This window comes from Eptesicus fuscus, chromosome 9, assembly GCF_027574615.1.
Source record: "Eptesicus fuscus isolate TK198812 chromosome 9, DD_ASM_mEF_20220401, whole genome shotgun sequence".
Lineage (NCBI taxonomy): Eukaryota > Metazoa > Chordata > Mammalia > Chiroptera > Vespertilionidae > Eptesicus > Eptesicus fuscus.
Genome location: NC_072481.1, coordinates 4,696,772 through 4,717,825, shown reverse-complemented (window position 1 = coordinate 4,717,825; position 21,054 = coordinate 4,696,772). Strand labels below are relative to the sequence as shown.

The window sequence follows — 21,054 nt, the reverse complement described above, 5'->3', positions numbered from 1 at the left end:
ATGCCCCCATCCTGTCTCCCCGACTCCGCATGCGTCACATCTTCCCTTCGCGGCTCTCGGGCTGGGCCTGGAGTCGATGGCAGGTGACAGCGACGGTCGGGGCAGCTTATGACAAACAGCGCCCCTTCCTCTCGTGGGTCCTGGATGTGATGAAACGCGGCGTTCACGGGCTGCCGCGACTGCCCTCCCGGGTCACAGGCTCTCGCAGGCTCTCCTACCCCGTCCGGGCTGAGCAGCCACGTTCACCGGAGGTCTGAGAGCCGAGCCCCTGAGGCGCCTCCCGTGGGTACCAGGGCGATGGCGAGCAGGCCGGGCAAGGTCACACGGAGGGGCGCAGGCTCTGCCTCTCCCAGCACGGCCCGGTGCTCGGAGGCCGCCCGTGCCATCCAGGACATTTGGGACTTCACCCCACCCCTAACCCAGAAATGCGACACAAAAGGATCCAAAAGAACCGGCTAAGCCCGAGGAATGTAAATGTTTAAGGCCCCCGCCTGCGATGCTCTGCAGACTAAACTAAGGTTTAAGAGCGTCTGTCAGCGTAGGGCGTGTGTGTGTGCGTGTGCATGCGTGTGTGTGCGTGTATGTGTGTGTGTGTGCGTGTGTGTGTGTGGCGGGCGGGGGCAGGAGGAGGAGGCTCAGAGGAAAACAGGGCCGTTTCCAGTCCCTGCAGTTACACCGCCGCCTGCTCCAGCCGCCGTCCCATTGCCGGGGCCTGGAGCGCGTGTCAGCCGCAGGGACTCAGCGAGGGGACCCGCGCGGAGGAGCAGCAAGATGCCTGTCTGAAAAGGGGGAAGGTCTCCCCCTGGAGCCTCGGGGCGACCCCTCCGGGTCACACACCAACCTTTCCTATAATTCCGCCCCCCGAAAACCGGCCTCAGAAACACCAGTGACGACCATGAAAAGCCCCCCACAAGGAAACAAGAGACAGAGCCCGCCTCCAGGGCACCTTCGAAAGGAAGGTCCTGGTCAGCCAGAGGTGGCAGCCCCTCAGGAGTTGCGGTCAGACCCTAACGCTGGATGGAGTGATGGCTGAAAAGCAATCGGCCGATCCCATCCCACCGTGTGCCAGGCACTGTGCCAGGCTCAGGGGCTGCCGGACAAGGTCCATGGAGCTCTGCCTTCGTGGAGACAGTTAACAGACGGCCGTGAAATCTGAGCTGCCTGGATGAAGGACGCGAGCTCTTCCGTGTCCTGAAGAGGCTGGCATTCATTCATTCATTCATTCATCCATTCGGCAAGTTCCCACGGAGCCCCCATGTTCCCAGCCACTGCGCCAGGTGGGCCCCAGGACCCACCCGTGATAACCCAGGTCTCTGCCCTGCAGGACGCTTCAGCGACTCCTAGTACATCCCCCAGGATGTCCTCGGAGCCACTGAGCACGGAGATACCCCCCCATCTCCCTCGGTGATGTGGGGTAAGCCCGTTTCTCCTCTCCGCTGCCTGAAACACTTGCCAAACAGAACAGGGGGGCGCACGCTCCCCCGGGGACCCAGGGATAGAGGAGAAGCACTGAGCGAACCCCGTGTGTAAACCCCCAGCAACAGTGCGCCCCAGAGCACCACGACGAACAGGCTCTCCAACCTCCCAATCAAATGGGGGGCAGGGGCACCCCACATCTGCACACAGCTGAGGTAGGGCACGGGGAGGAAAGGCAAGAGGAGGGCAAAGCCATCCGGCTGGGGGAGGGAGGGGGGAGGTGCTGCAGGTGGAAGACAGACCCACCTGCCCGCACAGGGCAGCGCTGCCCGGAGACATTGGGTAACCCTCCCCGAGCCTGCCTATTCCTGCCGCCACCCCGCCCCGCCCCGCCCCGCCCCGCCCCACCCCACCCCACCCCACCCCGCCCCACCCGCCCCACCCTAGGACAACGCTGGCACATGTGGGTGCTCAGGAATATTTGCAGGAGCTTCTGCTACGAACATTGAAGAGGGCGGCAAAGAGAAACCTAAGTTAAGGGAGGGGGGGCAGTGCCCAGAAACAGTGAAAAGCAGACCCCAACCGGACATGCGGAGCCCCTGTCGGGGGACCCCAGCCCTGTGCCGAGCAGGAAGTCCGGTGCCACCCCTGGAGTCATGCATTCCATGGGCGTGAGCGTGTGAATCCCCGTCCTCCCTCCTGAGGAGCGCCCTGCCTCTGACCCCGGGCCCAGGAAGGCAGGTGTCTGGCCGGGCCGCCCGGGAGGTGTGGGCTGGATGCCTGCAGACAGGAAAGGCGGGAAGCAGCTTCCCGCCCCAGGACCGGGGGGTGTGGACGCGGGAGCTCACTCCAAGGGGCTGTCCTGTCTCTAACCACCAGGCTGGACAGTGCTTCACCAACACCCCCCGCCCCCGCCCAAACCACACCAGCCACACCCGGGCACTTCCATCACCCCGCCTCACCCATCCAATTCCCCTCCGCCCCTGCCGCCCCGTGGCCCCGCTCCCCACTCCCGGCGGACACCTGGGGCTGCTCCACGGTCCGGCCGCCTCCCCATCCATCATCAGCCACACTTCACCGCCCCCCCCCCCCGAAATGTCCCCATTGCCTCCGCAACGCGACTTCAGGGGGAGCCGCAGCGGTCCCTGCCCTGCAACATGGGTCTTATGCCCACTTAAAAAAAATTTTAAATTTTTATTGGTTTCAGAGAGGAAGGAAGAGGAGAGGGAGAGAGAGAGCTAGAAACATCAATGATGAGAGAGAATCACTGATTGGCTGCCTCCTGCACACCCGCTACTGGGGATCGAGCCCACAACCCGGGCACGTGCCCTGACTGGGAATCGAACCGTGGCCTCCTGGTTCATAGGTCGACGCTCAACCTCTGAGCCATGCCAGCCAGGCTCATGCCCACTTTTATGGATGTGGAAACTGAGGCTCAGAAAGGCCAAGTAATTGTCCGGGACCCAGGTCGGAGCCAGAATCAAAACTCACGCTCCTCCCGGGATGCTGGACGCCTGAGGCGGGGGCGGCGGGGGCCGTGGGGACAAAGAAGAACACGGAGGAAGGCCTTGTGGGCCACGGCGAAGGATGCGGCCCTGGTTCTGTCTCCTCCGCGCCCCCTGCAGCCTGAGGATGCCGGGCCCCAGGCAGGGCTATCCCGCCAGCGAGAGAGCAGAGAGGCCGCGGCCAGAGGGCCAGTCAGCAGAGACGCCCAGGCCGGGAGGGACCCGCGTGGAGTGGCAGCCGAGGCATGAGGGTGTCCCAGCCAAGGAGCCAGGGGTGCGTCATGGGTCTCCCAGGCCCACCTTCGCCCCTCGCCCGCTGTCAGCCGGACCCCACGGCCCCCCCTCACCAGGCCACAGGAAATGCCATCTGTCCCGGGCTGGAGCTTCCCAGAACCAGCGCCACGTTTCCCCGACCTGCCCGGAAAGGGAGAGTGCGCCCAGCTGTTTCCTGTGGCCCCACCGGGCTCGTCACGGAGCCCCGACGGCCCACGATTCCCCTGGCTCCCAGGGCCCGAGAGCCGGGGCCGCGCACCCAGCCAGGGCTCTCCAGGCCGGTCCGGGCCCCGGGAAGTTCCAGGAGAGCAGGCCCTTCAAACCCCACCGAGCAGTGACAGGGCGGGACTCCCCTAGGTCCTCGCCCGTGTCCTGCTTCCTGTCGGGGCGCCCCCAGGCCGCCGGAGCAGGACAAGCCCGGCACTCAGAGGCTCGTGCGAGCATGTGGGACGGGTGGAAGGTAAAGAAGGAAGAGTGCCACCAAGGAGCTGAGCCACTGCAGGGCTGAAAAAAAAGAAATCAGTTCCCACGCCACAGGAAATCAGTTGCATACAATTTGAAACTCTTCCCCTAGCTGGTGGCCTGAAAAACACACTCTCTCTCTCTCTCTCTCTCTCTCTCTCTCTCTGACACACACACACACACACACACACACACACACACTCACTGACTCTCTCTCTCTCTCTCTCTCTTTCTCCCAGATACCTAAACTGAAAATCCTGGAGTCACACTGAGTTTTACAATGATCTTTATTAAGTGCTTACTACGTGCCAGCTACCCTCTAAGCCCCTAGCGACTTTGCATGCCCACATGCCCTTCCACCAGTGACAGACCTCTTCCCTTCCTCCTCCCCTCTAGTTCTTACACATCCCAATGTCACCTCTTCCGGGAAGTCTCCCTGGATTCACTTGCTGAGCGTAAACCCTTATTCTCATCAAAATCCCCCAGACCTCCAATTGCCTCTCCTTGCTCTAGCTTGGGGCGGGTGATGCCTAAGATGATCCTGTTTGAGGGTTAACTGTAGATTTGCCCTCTTCCCTTCCAGAAAGCTCAGGAAGCAAGCTCTCAAGGGCCAGGATTAAGGGTTGGAAACTCCAAGGCATGTTCCCTCCCCAGAGCAGAAAGGGCGATGAAAGGTGAGGCCCCACTGCACCGCAGGCCTAGGGTCCGTTATGGGAAGGACTGCCCCAGACAGTTCGCCCCACACCAGCCCCTTCCATCCACGAGGTACTCTTACCACCCCCTTTCACAGATGGGGACCTGAGGCCCAGGTCACAGAAGAAGGAAGTACCCGAGCAACACTCCAGCCACCTCCATCTGCCTCCCCGGCCAGGCTGTACCTGCTCCAGCCAACACTCCTAGACTAAATCCAGCTTCTGGGTGGCCTCCTGCAGAGAAGAAACCCATCAACCAGAGACGTCACACACGGTCTGTCTGCGGTGCTCTGAAGGGGTGCAGGGCCCCTAAGATACCCACACTCTCCCAGATGTGTTGGAAAGAGTGTCGGCCCCGAACCCCCCAGGTTCCCCTCAACCCCCACATCCAGAGGCCTGGCATCACAGAGGCCCCAGGACCCTGCCCAAACCCGACTCCGAAGTCTTCTCTGCTCGGCCAGGACCCACCCAAACCAGCGTGCTAACATGACCTGGGAAGACACACGTGTGCGCGCGCACACATGCCCGCAGCCCTTCGCTGTCCCCTGGGGACGGCCTCCCCACCCCGCCCCCGGAGAATGTAAGGTGCCTGGGTGCACCTCCATCTCCAACTCACCTGAAGCGGGCCCCGCAGCGTGTGCGGCTAGCTGGGAAGTGTCTCCTTCCGAGCCCAGGCCCCCTTCCCCCAGCTCCCCCGCCCCTGCCCTGCCCGGCAAGGCTGCGTAGGGAAGAGCTGGGGCCGCGGTTCCCTCTGCAGGAACCGGTGGCGGTGGCCGCTGCACCTCCCTGACCTCCTGCTCCCGTCCCCACTTGCCAATGACTAAGCGATTTCCACCTCGGGGCCTGCCTGCCAAGAGCCCGCTGGCTGCAGAAGCGGCCCAGGATGCCCGGACCGCACACACCAAAACCCATAATTGGCGAGCCCTCTTCTCGGGAAAGAAAACCCCCTCCGTGTTTTGTTTTGTTTTGCTTTCTCCTTAAATGAAACAAATCCACCCACGTAGTTACTGGAAACTTGAGCATGTGAAACTGAGCCGTTTGCAAAGAGAATTTAGTCAGCAGCACGGTGAGCCGGGGAGGGGAGCGGCCCCTGGGTGGGCGGAGCCTCCGTGCTCTCGAGGTTCCCATCCACCCGAGAGGGGCGTGGGGTGGCCCCGACCTCCACACCGAACGGCAGGGCGTGCCCCGGGCAGGGGTCCAAAGGAGAAGGGATGGCCCGTCGGGAGGGCACGTTCGCCTGCACAGGTCGAGGGTGCATGGCACAAGGGGCCCCGGTCATGACATGCAATGGCTTAAAAGCCTGGCCTCAGGAATCCGACCCTCGTTTGAATAAACCCACGCCATCCAGGGAGCGGAGCCTCTCAGAGTCTCGGTTTCCTCATCTGGAAGATGGGGCACCAGAACCTACAGGGGCCTTGTCAGGGTCGCCAGAGACATCCACAAAGCGCTGCGTGCCTGGCCCCCAGCAGCAGCCCTGAGGGCTGACTCCGGGGGGAGCTAAGATGGGCGGGTGTCCCTGTCTGGGGGCTCTGTCCCCCGGAGCCCTGTCCCCCGGGGTGCCGTGGAATTGGCTGAGTTAGTGCCCAGCCCTCCTGCTCGCCCCAGGACACAGCATGTGAGGGGGGAAGTGGCCAGGCCAGGCGCCAGCGGGTACAGGTCTAGTCCCAGCGCCCTGAGCCCCAAGCTATGGGACCCCCTGGGCTCCTTGGCCTTGCCCTCCTCATCTGTACACGGAGGGTCCAGACGGTTTATTCTGCGTTGTTTCTTTTAAAACAAACAAACAAACAAACAAACACCCCACTAAGTTATTTGCCAACATTTCTTTTAAAAACTGGATTCCTGGCTTCTCTTAGCGCGAAAGAGAAACGGACACTGTCAGTGCCCTGGACGCCACTCCTCCAGGTGAGCGAGGCCACCCCTCACACAGGACACGGGGATTCTACTTTGCCACAGTCCTCCCCCGCCCCTGTAGCCTCACCCCCACTCTTCACTTGCACCTTCTTCCAGGCCCCTTGGGGCATCTGAGTTTGCGACCCAGTTTAAAACCCCAATTTTACTCAGAAGCGTGACATGAACCACTTTCCACTCGAAACGTTCACAGGAAGTATCCCCCGGGACGGTAACTGAAGTCTGACGGTTAAGGCTGATTTTTCTTGCAGAAAAACAAGACGACGTAAGAAGACCCACGCCCCAGTCTGGCCGAGGGAAACCCTCCGCCGAAGCAGTAATTTTCTGAAACTCTTCATGTGGTTCACGGGCCAGAGAGCAGCGGCAGGTGCCGAGCCTGCCCTTCCTTCCTTCCTAACCTCCCCCCTCCTCCGGCGGGTGAGCCGGGAGAGGCCTCCTGCTCGGGGTCCCCCCTCTGGACACACAGGAGGTGGGCCGGGGGGTCCAGACGCCGCTTCGGGCGCGTCCAGGACAGCTGCTCACAGAACGGGGAGCCCCCGGCTGCTTTGTTTATTGGGGGGCCAAGGGAGGCAGGGTCAGGAGGAACACAGCTGGTCTACTCACAGCCCAGCAGAGATTGGAAAGTGTCAGGTGGACGTTTGAGGGCATTTTCAAGTTGTCGTGGTCACTCCCGAAGCGGAAAGCACGAGACGCACAGCCTCCACCCTCTCGCCTCCGCAGGGACAGAGTTCATCCACCTCCACGGAGCGCCTGCTGGGGGCCGGCCACCGAGAACGGCAGGGGCACACATCCCCGTGGCACCCGGCACACATCCCCGTGGCACCCGGCACATCCCCTGTGGCACCCGGCACCCCCCCCCGTGGCACCCGGCATCCCCCCGTGGCACCCGGCACCCCCCCGTGTCACCCAGCACCCCCCATGGCACCCGGCATCCCCCGTGGCACCCGGCACACCCCCCCGTGGCACCCGGCACACATCCCCGTGGCACCCGGCACATCCCCCGTGGCACCCGGCACACCCCCCTTAGCACCCAGCACCCCCCCGTGGCACCCAGCACCCCCCCGTGGCACCCAGCACCCCCCGTGGCACCCGGCACCCCCCCGTGGTACCCGGCGCACCCCCCTTAGTACCTGGCACCCCCCGTGGCACCCGGCACATCTCCCGTGGCACCCGGCAACCGCCCCCCCCGTGGCACCCGGCACACCCCCGTGGCACCTGGCACACCCCCCGTGGCACCCGGCACACACCCCGTGGCACCCGGCACACCCCCGTGGCACCCTGGTACACCCCCCGTGGCACCCGGCACCCCCCGTGGCACCCTGGCACCTCCCCCGTGGCACCCGGCACCCCCGGATCACAGAACTGCTGCCTTTTGACCCAGCCCCGTCCCCACCACATCGGGAGCCTCCTCGCACTCAGCGGCCGTGTGGGGCAGTGACCCAGCACACACTGGGTCTGCAGAGCACACACTGGGTCTGCGTCCAGCTTCCCTTCGTGGCTGTGTGATCCCGACCAGCGATGTGACTTTTGTGCTGCAGTTTGCCCATCTTTAAAGTGGGCATCAGAAGCCCCACTGAACAGAGCCCGTGGCAGCGCTCAGTAAGGTAAAGAACAGTGCCCGGCGCATTGCAGGAGCCCAAGAAATCTCCAGTGCACTGCACTGCGCCCCTTGTGCACGGGCTGCTGGGGACACCGCGGCCTCGGGCCCGGCCGGGGACAAGCGGCACGCCCTGTCACTGGTCACCTTAACGTGACACCCTCCGCCTGCGCTGCCGTCGGGAGGGGCTCTCCCCCACTGCCTGCTCCAACGTGATGGCAGGTGCGCAGCTCGGGGGCTGCTCCCCCAGAAACTCCATGGCCGCACCTGCCTACGTGGCCACCAGCACTTAGGGGACCCAGGATGGCTGCACCCCCGGCCCCGGGCCCCACCTGCCCGGCAGGCTTCAGTTCTGAGAAGAAATGGGTTCTGATGGCGTTAGGGTTGCCCAGCTGTACACAGTGGGCATGTACAATGGTAGCATGTGAACTGCAACGCTAGAAAGGAATCCTGCATTAGCGCCTGCTGTATACACGCCGAATCCCCAAGAGACAGCATCCCACTGCTCCCCAGCCAGAAAGGTCGGCGCTACCGCCTGTCTTAGTAGCAGTTCAGGGGAAACAGTTACAGCGAGACAAGCACGGGTCATCGCGAGGGCTCCCGTCTCGGTGCGTCCTGACCCTCCGGCCTCAGGAGAGAAACCCAGCCCCACGTTTCCTCTTTGTCCCCACGGCTGTTTCCCCGGCTGGGCCTGAAGTGTGGTCTGGCTGCCGCAGAGAATTCCCCATGAGGCTCCAAACCTGCCTTCCCAGGAAGAAAACACAGATCGCACCCCGAACCCCAAAACCTGGTGGATAAAGCCACGTGGCGCCCAGCACCCGGCGGCTCCGGCAGAGCCACCCTGGGTGCTGCCAGTTCCCGAAGCGGTGTGGGGAGAGGGCAGAGGCGGGAGGCGGGAGAAGACCACCCCCCCCCCCCGCCTGCCTCTAGGAAAGTGGTCCCCAAAGTTACTCCCCGCCCCCAACTTACTTTCAGCAGTTCAAGCACTTCCCCGCACCCCAAATTAAGTCTTATACAGAACTCTACCCCCCTTTAAAAAAAAAAAAAAAGATCAGAGTGAGACTGCGCTGGGTCCAATGCCTGTCTTCCCACCCTGGGGGCGTGGGGGGGCGGAAGGGGGGGCAGCGGCGCCCACACGCAGCTCCTCCCAGAGCCAGGCAAGCTGAGGAGGGCTGGCATCCCTGGGAGCTCGGTGCCCCTCGTCAGAGCTGCCCAGGAAACCAGGACATGGTTTTAAACCCCCAAAGCTGCCCGGCCCGTGTGGCTCAGTGGTTGAGCTTCGACCTATGAACAGGAGGTCACGGTTTGATTCCCGGTCAAGGGCACATGCCCGGGTTGCGGGCTGGATCCCTAGTAGGGGGCGTGCAGGAGGCAGCCGATCCATGATTCTCTCTCATCATTGATGTTTCTGTCTCTCTCTCCCTCTCCTTTCCTCTCTGAAATCAATAAAAATATTTTAAATAAACAAACAAAAAACCGAAGAGCCCCATCTTCCCGGAAAGGAGGCCGTGCGTGGGCATCGAGGAGGCGGGCGAGGAGAGCCGCCCGTGCGCGGGGCGGTGACGGCGTGCGGCTCCCATTCTGCTCTCGCAGGGGCTCAAAATTTTCCATGAAAAAAAAAATACATGTAAACACTACAGCAAAGCACAGCCTCAGAGGTGGTGACACCCCCCCCCCCGGGGCGGGGAGGAACCCCAGTCACGGCCCAGGCCTCCGCTCAGACGTGGCCTCCCGGGTCGGGGCTGTCTGGGCGGCTCAGCGCAGGCACCGCGACAGCCCAGACAGAGCGGGCATTCACGGAGTATTGGCTGAACGACGAAGGAATTTAAAAAAACCCGCTACCCTGAGCTGTCTAGACACCCCTGAGTGTGACTCGCTAGTGAGGGCGACGGGCTTGCTGGACCCTGGAGGGCAGGCAGGGCAAAGGGACCCGGCAAATCGGTTCAAAATTGGCCCCCAGGCCACAGCGGGAAGGCGGGGACCTGCCCTTTGAACATCACATCCCTCCAAGGACAGGAAGTTTTGTGAAAGGGACCCTGACATTTGCACATAATTTGACATAATTCGAATACGTTTCACACCCACGCTGACCCTTAGGATGGCTTTCCAAGCTTCACACTCGAGGGGACCTTTCTCATGACAGCTTCTCAAAGTCTCCAAACTGAGAGGCAGACCCTCTCACGGCGCCTCCCCCACCCCCCATCTTCAGGGTAAGCAAGCAGCGAGGCTCTGGTCCCCGGGTCCTCCTGTCCTATCCAGGGGTCCCTCCCGCGGAAATCCACGGAGGGGCCCTCAAGAACTGGCCTTGCACAAAACCCACCGTACCCTGAACCCCGTGTTTAACCGCGGGGTTGCTTGGGGCTCCTGGGACCCACCTCAGAGGCAGACCCACCAGCATGGCCGTTTCCTGCCCACCCTGTCCCTCCACCTGCTCCACTGCAGACTCTCACTGCTTCTCATGCCTCCAGAGCCATGCAGGTAAACAGTAAGCGCCCAATAAATGGCAGGTGTTCGATAGTCACAGTAGAAAGGACACAGGCTGTGGAATCAGGCCAACTACACCCTCCACGCAGCCCTGTCACCTCCGGCAACTTAGAAGATGCGCCTGCAGCTCACTCCTTCCTCGTCCACACACGGCGAGGCAGTACCTGACGCACTGGGCCGCCGGAAGGACTAGAAACCCATCGACGGGGTGAGCACCGGGCCTGGCACGCGGGAGGCACTGGAGAAAGGCTAAGAATCCTGCTCAGAGCAGATGGGAGCGGAGACCCCTGAACTAAACGGCAGGCAGCCGGAGGGTGGGAGGGAAGAGGCAGGAAAAAGACGTCGGGGGCTCCAATGACCCAGGACCCACCGGTCTCCTTTCTACAAGCTGCCCCCCAACCCGCAGTCATGGTAGCATGGCTCTGGGGCCCCCGGGCCGGGGCCCACTGCTAGAATGCCGGTGACCGGTCAGGGCAGGCAGAGAGCAAATAGCACGATTGCTGGCTGACCCTGGTCAGGACATCACTACCTCGGAGACCAGCAGGAAGCTCTGGGCCAAACTTCAAATGACTGAGAGACAGTCCACCCCCTTCAGACCCTGACTGGTCTCAGAAAACAGGTTTGGGAATGTACCCTAAAAGCAATGGTCACTGCTGATGAGCTTTAAGAAGGGAGTTGACATTGCAAGGTATTCTTTATTGTTGTCATTGTTGATTTAAGGGAGAGAGGAGAGAGAAAGAGAGAGAGAGAGAGAGAGAGAGAGAGAAAGAGAAACATTGATCTGTTGTTTCACTCATTTATGCATTCATTGGTTGCTTCCTGTATATGCCCTGACGGGGCATTGAACCCACAACCTTGGCATACGGGGACAGCGCTCTAACCAACTGAGCTACCCGGCCAGGGCTTCCCAGGTGTTCATTTTTATTTTTTTATTTTTTGTATTTTTATTGATTTCAGAGAGGAAGGGAGAGGGAGAGAGAGAGAGAGAGAAACATCAATGATGAGAGAGAATCATTGATTGGCTGCCTCCTGCACGCCCCACACTGGGGGTCAAGCCCGTAACCCGGGCATGTGCCCTGACCGGGAATCAAACACTGACTTTCTGGTTCAGAGGTCGACGCTCATCCACTGAGCCACACCGGCCGGGCTCCAAGTGTTCATTTCTAAAAGATCACTGGGAAAAAACGAAAAACAATGAGAAGGATTGCTCCCGACAAGGGGACGGGGCTGGGTCTCTGGTGGCAACGAAGGGGAGAGGCAGGCAGGTGTCTGCAGTTCCAGGCGGACGTTGTGGACAAACTGTCCGAACCACTCTGGTCCCACCTCCCAGGCGCCCTCCAGTGAACCAGGAAGGGAAGTCCAGCTTCCTCCTGGGAAACACCGTAATCTGAAGCCGGCCCGGAGGTCACAGGGTGGGCGCTTCCAGTCCTAGGAAATGTCCAGAGTACGCACGTCCATGGACTGACGCAGGTGGTGGTTGCGGGCGCTGGGGCGGGGCGTGGGGAGTGGCTGCTCACTGGATATAGGGTTTCCTTTTGGAACTGGAGAGAGGGGGTTGCACAGCACCGTGCATGCCCAGTTGTCCCTCCGTATCTGCGAGGGATCGGTTCCAGGACCCCCTGCGGATACCAAAATCCACGGGTGCTCAAGTCCCTTATGCAAAATGACGCCGTATTTGCATATAACCTACACACAGCCTCCTGTCTACTTTATTTTACTTATTTTATATACTAGAGGCCCAGTGCATGAAATTCATGCACGGGGTGGGGGGGGTCCCCTCAGCCCAGCCTGCACCCTCTCCAATCTGGGACCGCTGGCTCCTAACTGCTCACCTGCCTGCCTGACTGATTGCCCCTAACTGCCCCCCCCTGCCGGCCTGATGCCCCTAACTGCCCTCCCTGCCAGCCTGCTGTTCAGTCATTTGGTCATCCCTCACTAACCCCCCTGCCAGCCTTGTCGCCCCACGCAGCCTGCTGTTTGGTCGTTACTGTGAGGGCATCGTGACCAATTTGCATATTACCCTTTTATTAGTGTAGATATATTTTTTTATTGATTTCAGAGAGGAAAGGAGAGAGAGAGAAACATCAATGATGAGAGAGAATCATGGATTGGCTTCCTCCTGCACGCCCCCTACTAGGGACTCGAGCCCACAACCTGGGCCTGTGCCCTTGACCGGGAATCATAGGTTGACCTCCTGGTTCATAGGTTGACACTCAACCACTGAGCCACGCTGGCTGGGCCTCCCGTCTGTCTACTTTAAATCACATCTAGATTACCCATAATGCCCAATACAATGGGAGTGCTGTGAAAATAGTTGTTATACTGTATTGTTCAGGGAATAATGACGAGAAAAAAGGCCTGTATGTGTTCTGCACAGACACAACCACAGAGCACATTGGCAGCCACAAAACTTTACCCCCAAACCGTCTCACCCTGCGGCTGGTTGAATCCACGGATGCGGAACGCAGGAGACAGAGGGCCAATTGCACTAAATGCCACCGAGTTGTCCACTTTAAAATGGTTCATTGTAATGTTACGTGAAATTCACCTCAATTTAAAAAACCCACCCTAATGAGCCCACGTCACAGAGCCGTCAGCATATTGAGAGGATTAGAGCCCTCCTGGAGTTGATTTCCACTGAGCCACACTGGTCCCATTGCTGCCGGGAGCCCCCATTTCCTCACAAACCTGGGGCCACTCTGTCCTCGCTCCATACGTCCAATTAATCCCCACCCCCGCAGGAGGACGGCATCTCCCCCTCCCCCTCTGCTGTGCCCAGAAAGCTCACGGGTCAAAGCCTGGCTACTTACGGTGAAAAGGCGCAAAGCAAACGGCAGGAAACAGCGTCCACCGCGAGGGAGGCCCAGGGACCCAGGGACCCGCTGCAGGGACCCAAGGCCAAGAAGGGGGGCAGTTGACAGGGAAAAGTAATCACCCCGGAGGCCCTGAGCCATTGCCTGAGGGGTCAGGTCAGAGCTCACCCTCCAGGAGCATCCCATGCGCCCAGCCCCTCCCGCCACAGTCCATCCCCTGCGCCCAGCCTCTCCCCCCACAGGTCCACAGCCCCTCCCCCCACAGGTCCACAGCCCCTCCCCCCACAGGTCCACAGCCCCTCCCCCCACATCCATCCCCTGCCATCCTCCTGCCTCTCTGCCCTGACTCAGCTCCTCTCCAGCCTCTTACCGGCCCATGCTCACTGTCTACACCTGCCACCCTTCCACCAGGAATGCCTCCTGCCTCTGCCTGTCACCGTCCCATAATGCCCTAGGCCAGTGGTTCTCAACCTTCCTGATGCCGCGACCCTTTAATACAGTTCCTCATGTTGTGGTGACCCCCAACCATAAAACTATTTTCGTTGCTACTTCATAAGGTAATTATGCGACTCACAGGTTGAGAACCGCTAGCAGGGTCGCCTAAGACCATCGGAAAACACAGATATTTACATCACGATTCATAACAGTAGCAAAATGACAGTTATGAAGTAGCAACGAAAATAACTTTATGGTTGGGGTCACCACCACATGAGGAACGGTATTAAAGGGCCGCGGCATCAGGAAGGCTGAGAACCACTGCCCTAGGCACTGCCATCACAGGGCCCGTCTCCCCCACCACACGGAGATGGAGCGAGACCCCCTCTCCATCCTCTGTATCCTCAGCCCCAGGAGACTGGCTGCATACAGTAGGTGCTCAATACATGTTTGCGTTAAAGCGGCCCAATAACAGCTCACGAGAGGGGCCTCGTCTTGGAGTTCCTGACCTCCCGTGGGGTCCGAGGGGAAATTCTGGTCTAGAAATGAAAAGCTGACAGTCAGGTTCGGTGAGAGAGATGCCATCGCCCACCGCCCACCCCACACGCTGTGCACCAAGCATGTGGCTAGCCCTGTGCCGTGGCTAGTCCTGATCCCTGTGGCTAGTCCTGTGCCCGTGGCTAGTCCTGATGCCCGTGGCTAGCCCTGTGCCCGTGGCTAGTCCTGATGCCCGTGGCTAGCCCTGTGCCCGTGGCTAGCCCTGTGCCCGTGGCTAGTCCTGTGCCCGTGGCTAGTCCTGTGCCCGTGGCTAGTCCTGATGCCCGTGGCTAGTCCTGATCCCCGTGGCTAGCCCTGTGCCCGTGGCTAGTCCTGATCCCCGTGGCTAGCCCTGTGCCCGTGGCTAGTCCTGATCCCCGTGGCTAGTCCTGATCCCTGTGGCTAGCCCTGTGCCCGTGGCTAGTTCTGATGCCCGTGGCTAGTCCTGTGCCCGTGGCTAGCCCTGTGCCCGTGGCTAGTCCTGTGCCCGTGGCTAGCCCTGTGCCCGTGGCTAGTCCTGTGCCCGTGGCTAGTCCTGTGCCCGTGGCTAGCCCTGTGCCCGTGGCTAGCCCTGTGCCCGTGGCTAGCCCTGTGCCCGTGGCTAGTCCTGTGCCCGTGGCTAGTCCTGATCCCTGTGGCTAGCCCTGTGCCCGTGGCTAGCCCTGTGCCCGTGGCTAGTCCTGATCCCTGTGGCTAGTCCTGTGCCCGTGGCTAGTCCTGTGCACGTGGCTAGCCCTGTGCCCGTGGCTAGCCCTGTGCCCGTGGCTAGTCCTGTGCCCGTGGCTAGTCCTGATGCCCGTGGCTAGCCCTGTGCCCGTGGCTAGTCCTGATCCCCGTGGCTAGTCCTGTGCCCGTGGCTAGTCCTGTGCCCGTGGCTAGCCCTGTGCCCGTGGCTAGTCCTGTGCCCGTGGCTAGTCCTGTGCCCGTGGCTAGTCTTGATGCCCGTGGCTAGCCCTGTGCCGTGGCTAGTCTTGATGCCCGTGGCTAGCCCTGTGCCCGTGGCTAGTCCTGTGCCCGTGGCTAGTCTTGATGCCCGTGGCTAGCCCTGTGTTGTGGCTAGTCCTGATGCCCGTGGCTAGTCCTGATGCCCGTGGCTAGCCCTGTGCCCGTGGCTAGTCCTGTGCCCGTGGCTAGTCCTGTGCCCGTGGCTAGTCCTGATGCCCGTGGCTAGCCCTGTGCCCGTGGCTAGTCTTGATGCATGTCACCTCCCTGTAACCTCACTCCACCTGGTGCGGCGGCAGCCACCCTGCACCGTCAGGCAGGCCGAGGCCATGAAGGGAAGCCTGTGTCTGCCCAGGCCACCCGGCCGGGAGGGGCTGGCGTGTCCTCTGAGCCCGGGTCCAGGCCTCGCCGAGCCCTGCTCGGAACCACCCCACTTCAGGCCTTGGCTGCGCTCATGCGGCCAGTGGGTATCCAGTAGGAGCCTACTGTGTGCACTGAGCACTGGGGATGCAGTGATGAACAAGACCCATGCGTCCTACCCCCTGCTCTCCTGGAGCCCACAGTCCGGTGGGACACAGCCCGCTCCCGGGGTGCCTCCAGGGGTGAGTGTGTGTCTGGCTGGGGTGACTGGCTCCCCTCCCTACAGGTACCCGGGAACCAGCGGGTCTGGGACGAGGGGAGACTTGGTTTTTAGACGTTAAGTGAGAAGGGCGTGTAGGCCATCGGGTTGGCGTGAAATGTGCAGGTGGCGCGTCTGTGCGGGGGGCAGCGTTGGGGGCACCGGGTATAGATGCTGGTGACTGAAGCAAGGGGGGGTGGGGGGACCTGCTGAGGAGGCGGGTGGACCCAAGGAGCTGTGAGGAGGGGGTTTGGGGAGACAAAGCAGGAAGGGCCAGGAGGCTCAGCAGACGCAGGAGGCGGTGAGGAGGTGCGGGGGGAGCTCTCTCAGCAGAAAGGAGGGGGCAGGGGAGCAGCACCGAAGCAGCAGAGCTGGTGAGTGGAGCGAACTGGAAAGCTCTGTGCATGTGGGCGGCAGGGGGTGACCTCCAGGCTGCAGAAGCCAGGACGTGGGAGCAGGTGTGCTGACCTGGGAAGGAGGCTGGCCTTCAGCTGGAGGGCCACTCCTCTCACCCCGGTAGCAGCCCTGGGGGTGCAGAGGCTGCTTGAAGCCAGACCCCGGGTCCTGGCCTGAGACCCTGCTCCCAGCCCGCCCCCCGCCCCCCCAGCTCCCACCAGCAGCCTCAGCTCTTCTCCGAGCAGCCAGAGGGGCAGCGAGCGGCCTGTGAGGCTGGGCCTCAGGGCAAGGCAGGAGCCCCCGAAGTCCACCACCAGAGCCCCTGCATCCCCACAGCACCCCAAAGGCTCACCACGAGGCCCCTCCCTGGAGCCCTAACTCAGGGAGAGCAACAGAACACCAGAGACCAAGTGTCCCTCGGCGGGTGGACGGATAAAGTCAATGTGGTCCATCCACACCACGGACTGCTGTGCGGGTTAAAAAGGAAGGACACGCGGACACAGGCTACAACACGATGAACCGTGAGGACACCGTGCGGGTGAATAAGCCAGCCACAGGGGCACAGCCTCCGAGGGACCTCGAGTAGTCGCACGCATGGACACCGAAAGTGGGCGCCAGGGCCTGGGGGAGGGGGGGAGGGGTGTTAGAGATTCAGATTGGCAGGATGAAAAGTCCTGGAGGTGGACGGAGGTGATGGTTGCACAACAGTGTGAGTGTGTTTAAATGCCCCTGCACGGTCCGCTCAAAAATGGTGAAAACGGTAAGTTGGATGTTATGAGGGTGTTATTGTGATTTCTTTTCAAGAGAAACGTAGAAAACCCTAAACCAGAGAGCCTTCCCAGGTGGCTCTTGGGCACCCTGGTGCCCACTGCAGAGACCCCGGCACACACCCTCCTGTTAGCGGCCTGTCTGGCAAGGGCACTCGGAGCTGGCGCAGCCGCCCGGACCCCGTCACCAGGGCGATCCCAGAATCCTGCTGCCTGCGCCATTGCCATCCCACATGCCCTTGGTCTTGGCCCACATCACCCACTGCCCCCCTCATGTTCCCAGAGGTACCCGCAGATGCTCCCACACTCCCCCACCCATCGCCCAGACGGTGAATTCAAGCCGGTGACACGTGCATTTAGGTCAGTCGGGTCCAGAGCTTGTGACAAACCATTTCCACAGGCCCCGTCGCCAGCCCTGCTGGTGCCCAGCGTTCTAGCAGAGAACAAGGGTGAATGTGTCAAGGACTCAGACCAGAGCCTGGGCCTAGCACCCATGTAACACCGTTTCCCAGCATTAATGTTACTATCATCGTCGTCATCGTCATCGTCAAACAAGGTCCCCCATGGGGCACGTAGCACCTGCTGCCTGAGCCTGGCCCCTGGCGGAGGGCGGAGGGCGGGGGGCGGAGGGCGGAGAGCGGAGGGCAGGGGGCGGGCTTTTCCTCGCAGGCGGGGAGGATGAGATCACGGGGACCAGGGTGAGAAGGAGGTGGAACATCCAAAAGAAAAGTCCCTTTAAGTCTGGATTTTGTCGGCCAGGCCTGTGGGGAAGGACCCGCAGCAGGTGATGTGCCCTATGCGGAGGGAGACCACGCACCCGTCCCTACCCTGCACGTTGGTCTGATAAAGACGCTCCTTGGCGCCCAGCCAGCGTGGCTCAGGGGTTGAGCAACGACCTGTGAACCAGGAGGTCGGGGTTCGATTCCCGGTCGGGGCACATGCCTGGGTTCCAGGCTTGGTCCCCAGTGTGGGCGTGCAGGAGGCAGCCAATCAATGATTCTCTCTCATTGTTGATGTTTCTCTCTCTCTCCCTCTCCCGTCCTCTCTGAAATCAATAAAAATATTTTTTTAAAAAGACACTCGTTTGCAAACTTTTCAGGAACAAAAAGATAATTCGATTCACACGTACCACAACCTATGTCTTGAGAAGGATGTGCTAAATTCTCAGGCTAAGCTCGGGAACGCCGTAGGGTCAGAGGTTTGGCTCAATGTGAAGATGTTTCAGCAGGCACGTGTCTGCTCCCCCAGGAGGAGGGGGTGCCAGGACCAGGCACAGCGCGGAAGGCACAGCTCTGTCCTCCACCAGCGTGACCCCCACCAGCGGGCCCCTGACCCTCAGAGAAATTCAACGCCCCGCGGCCTGCCCAGGGCGTTAGGGTTCTGAGAGGCAGCCCTGCGGAGCCCGGGAGGGGGGTTTCAGCCTGGCCGGACCAGCCCACGGAATGCAGCCCCACCCAGCTCCCGAGTGACATCACTGGCGCCCCCAACAGGACCTCTCCCTCCTGGCACCCCCAGAGCCCACGGATTCTCCCCTGACCCTTGACCTCCCTAAAGCCACATCCGTCCTGGCTCATGGCTGTCAGAGCCAAGGCAGTCAACATGCCATTGCTTTTTTGTCTCTGTGCTTCCCTGGGAAAGAAAAGGAAGACTTAATAAAGTTATTGCATTAGGTCATGCCACACCCCCATCCGTGTACATGCACATTCTTCTCCCCCCCCCCCCCATCTCCTGGTAAAGCACTCTCTGCAGAAGAAAAGCAGTCAGAGGAGTGCTTAAAATGATCTAATCCACCCATCACTTCACAGCTGGGGAGGCATGAGTGCCTGGCCCATGACCTCAGCCCGGGGGGACAGTAACCAATGGCAACAGCTAGGGCTCCGAAGACTTGGTCCATAGCCCTGGCTGTGCACTTTGGGTAAGTCAGCCACCCTCTCTGGGCCTCTGCCGGGGAAGATATCCTGTAAGACAGGACTTCCCAGCTCCTGGAGGCCAGCCTCTGCCCCAGAGCTTCAGCCAGCGCTTCCCAGCACCCAGAGTGGGAGCCCAGGCAGGGAGCGGGCAGAGAAGGGAGGAGCAGCCGGTCCCGGCTTGCTGCTCTCCTCACACCCCACACCCTCCCCCACCTATCCCAGGGAGGCTTATTCCAGGGACACCAAACCTTAGTCACTGGACGGCGCTTTTCCCACCAACACCTGTTAAAACTCACTCATGACCAGTTTCTGATGCTACCGGCTGGAGTGTTTAATTAAATATTACTCACTCAGGAAGCAGCCCCTGCCAACTCACCCCAAAGCGTACAGTTCATTTTCAGAGAAAGAGAGAGAGAGGGGGAGGGAGAGGCATCTGCACCCGCCTCAGCTGGCACCAGCAGGGCCCCCTCGTCCAGAGTGTGGGGTCCAACACAGCCCAAAGTCAGGAACCAGAGGGTCCACAGCCAGGTGATCATGGACGGCACACACACACTCACTCAGAGACACACTCACTCCACACGGACACACACTCACACAGATGCACTCAGACACACACACACACACACACACACTCACACACTCAACACAGATGCACTCAGAAACACACAGATGCACTCACACTCACACAGATGCACTCACACACACACAGATGCACTCACACACACACAGATGCACTCACACACACAGATGCACACACACACAGATGCACTCACACACAGATGCACACACACACATAGATGCACTCACACACACAAAGATGCACACACACACAGATGCACTCACACACACACAAATGCACTCACACACACAGATGCACACACACACACAGATGCACTCACACACACAGATGCATACACACTCACACAGATGCACTCACACACACAGATGCACACACACACAGATGCACTCACACACACACAGATGCACTCAGACACACATACAAATGCACTCACACACACACTCACACAGATGCACTCAGAAACACACACAGATGCACTCACACACACACACACACAAATGCACTCAGAGACACACACAGATGCACTCACACACACACACAAATGCACTCAGAGACACACACAAATGCACTCACACACAGACATGCACACACACACACATGCACTCAGAAACACACACTCCCAGATACACATGTATGCAGAAGTGTACTCATACCTCAGAGCCACACATATACACTCTCACATACATGTACACACCTAGTCACACACCCACACAGACGGGCTCACAGGGACGCACTCACAGGGCACACAGCTCAGGCACACACCACCCTCACTCACTCACTCACTCACACACAAACCTGCAGGCGCAGCCAAGCGGGGCTTGCACATCCCCAGGAGCCTGTGCCCTGAACGTGACCAGGACCACCGCCCGGTCCTCACCCCCGGACCAGGTGACCATCGCGGGGCTGCACCCACGGACCAGGCCGCTCGGGTTCTCCGCTTTAACGATCCCCCGACATGACCCTCGGCTCCGAGCCGCGGCGGCTCCGGGGAGGCGGGCGGGTGGCGCCGCCCGGGTGTCGCCCAGCGGGCTCCCCGGGGGAGGCGCTCCCGGGCCGGCGGGGGAACAGCCAGGGGCCGGTCCGCGGCGCTGCAGATGCGGGCGGACTGGCGGGAAAAGCGAAACTAACTTCGCGGAGCGGGCGGGGCAGGTGGGCGCCCCCGCTTCGGCCACGGGAACAGAGGCCCGGGGGGTCCCGGCGCCTGGAAGTCGGCGGGGGCCGCGCGCCCGAGGCCCCTCCACCTGGGCTGCAGCCGCCGGGCGCCACGGCCGTCGCAGCCGCGGGGACCCCCGCCCCGTCTTGCCCTGCAGGTGGGGACCCCCGGCTGCCGCGACCCGCCCGCGCCTGCAGCGGCGGCATCGTCAGCGGCGCCGGGCGGCGCCCGACCCCCTCTCCCGGGACCCGAGGCGACAGCAGGCTCCCCGCGCCCCCTACGGTCCCAGGTCGGGACCCCGCCGTCCCCGTGCCCGGCCCCGCGCCCACCCACTCGGTCCCCAAGTGCGCGATCCCCGAGCCCGCCCCGCCCGGCCCGCAGCCCCCCGTGCCCGACCCCGGCCCTGCCTACCGCGCCGGGGAGGCCGCCGCCGCCGCCCGCTCTCCGGGGCCGAGAGGCTCGAGCGCCCGGGCCGCGCCCGCCGCAGGGACCGAAGCCGCCTCCTCCCCGCGGCCCGGCGCCAGCGCCTGGAGCCGGTTCCGGTGCGAGCGCGCGGGCCGCCCGA

At 61.4% G+C, this 21,054-nt stretch overlaps 1 protein-coding gene across 1 annotated transcript in view; it reads right to left on the bottom strand.

Moving 5' to 3' along the window:
* The window catches only part of SPSB1 (splA/ryanodine receptor domain and SOCS box containing 1), a 59,422-nt gene extending 38,368 nt beyond the window's left edge, over positions 1 to 21,054 (bottom strand). Inside the window, exon 1 of the mRNA XM_054721239.1 lies at positions 20,901 to 21,054. The gene's annotated coding sequence lies outside the window, so the exon portion shown is untranslated. The remainder of the gene's footprint in view (positions 1 to 20,900) is intronic.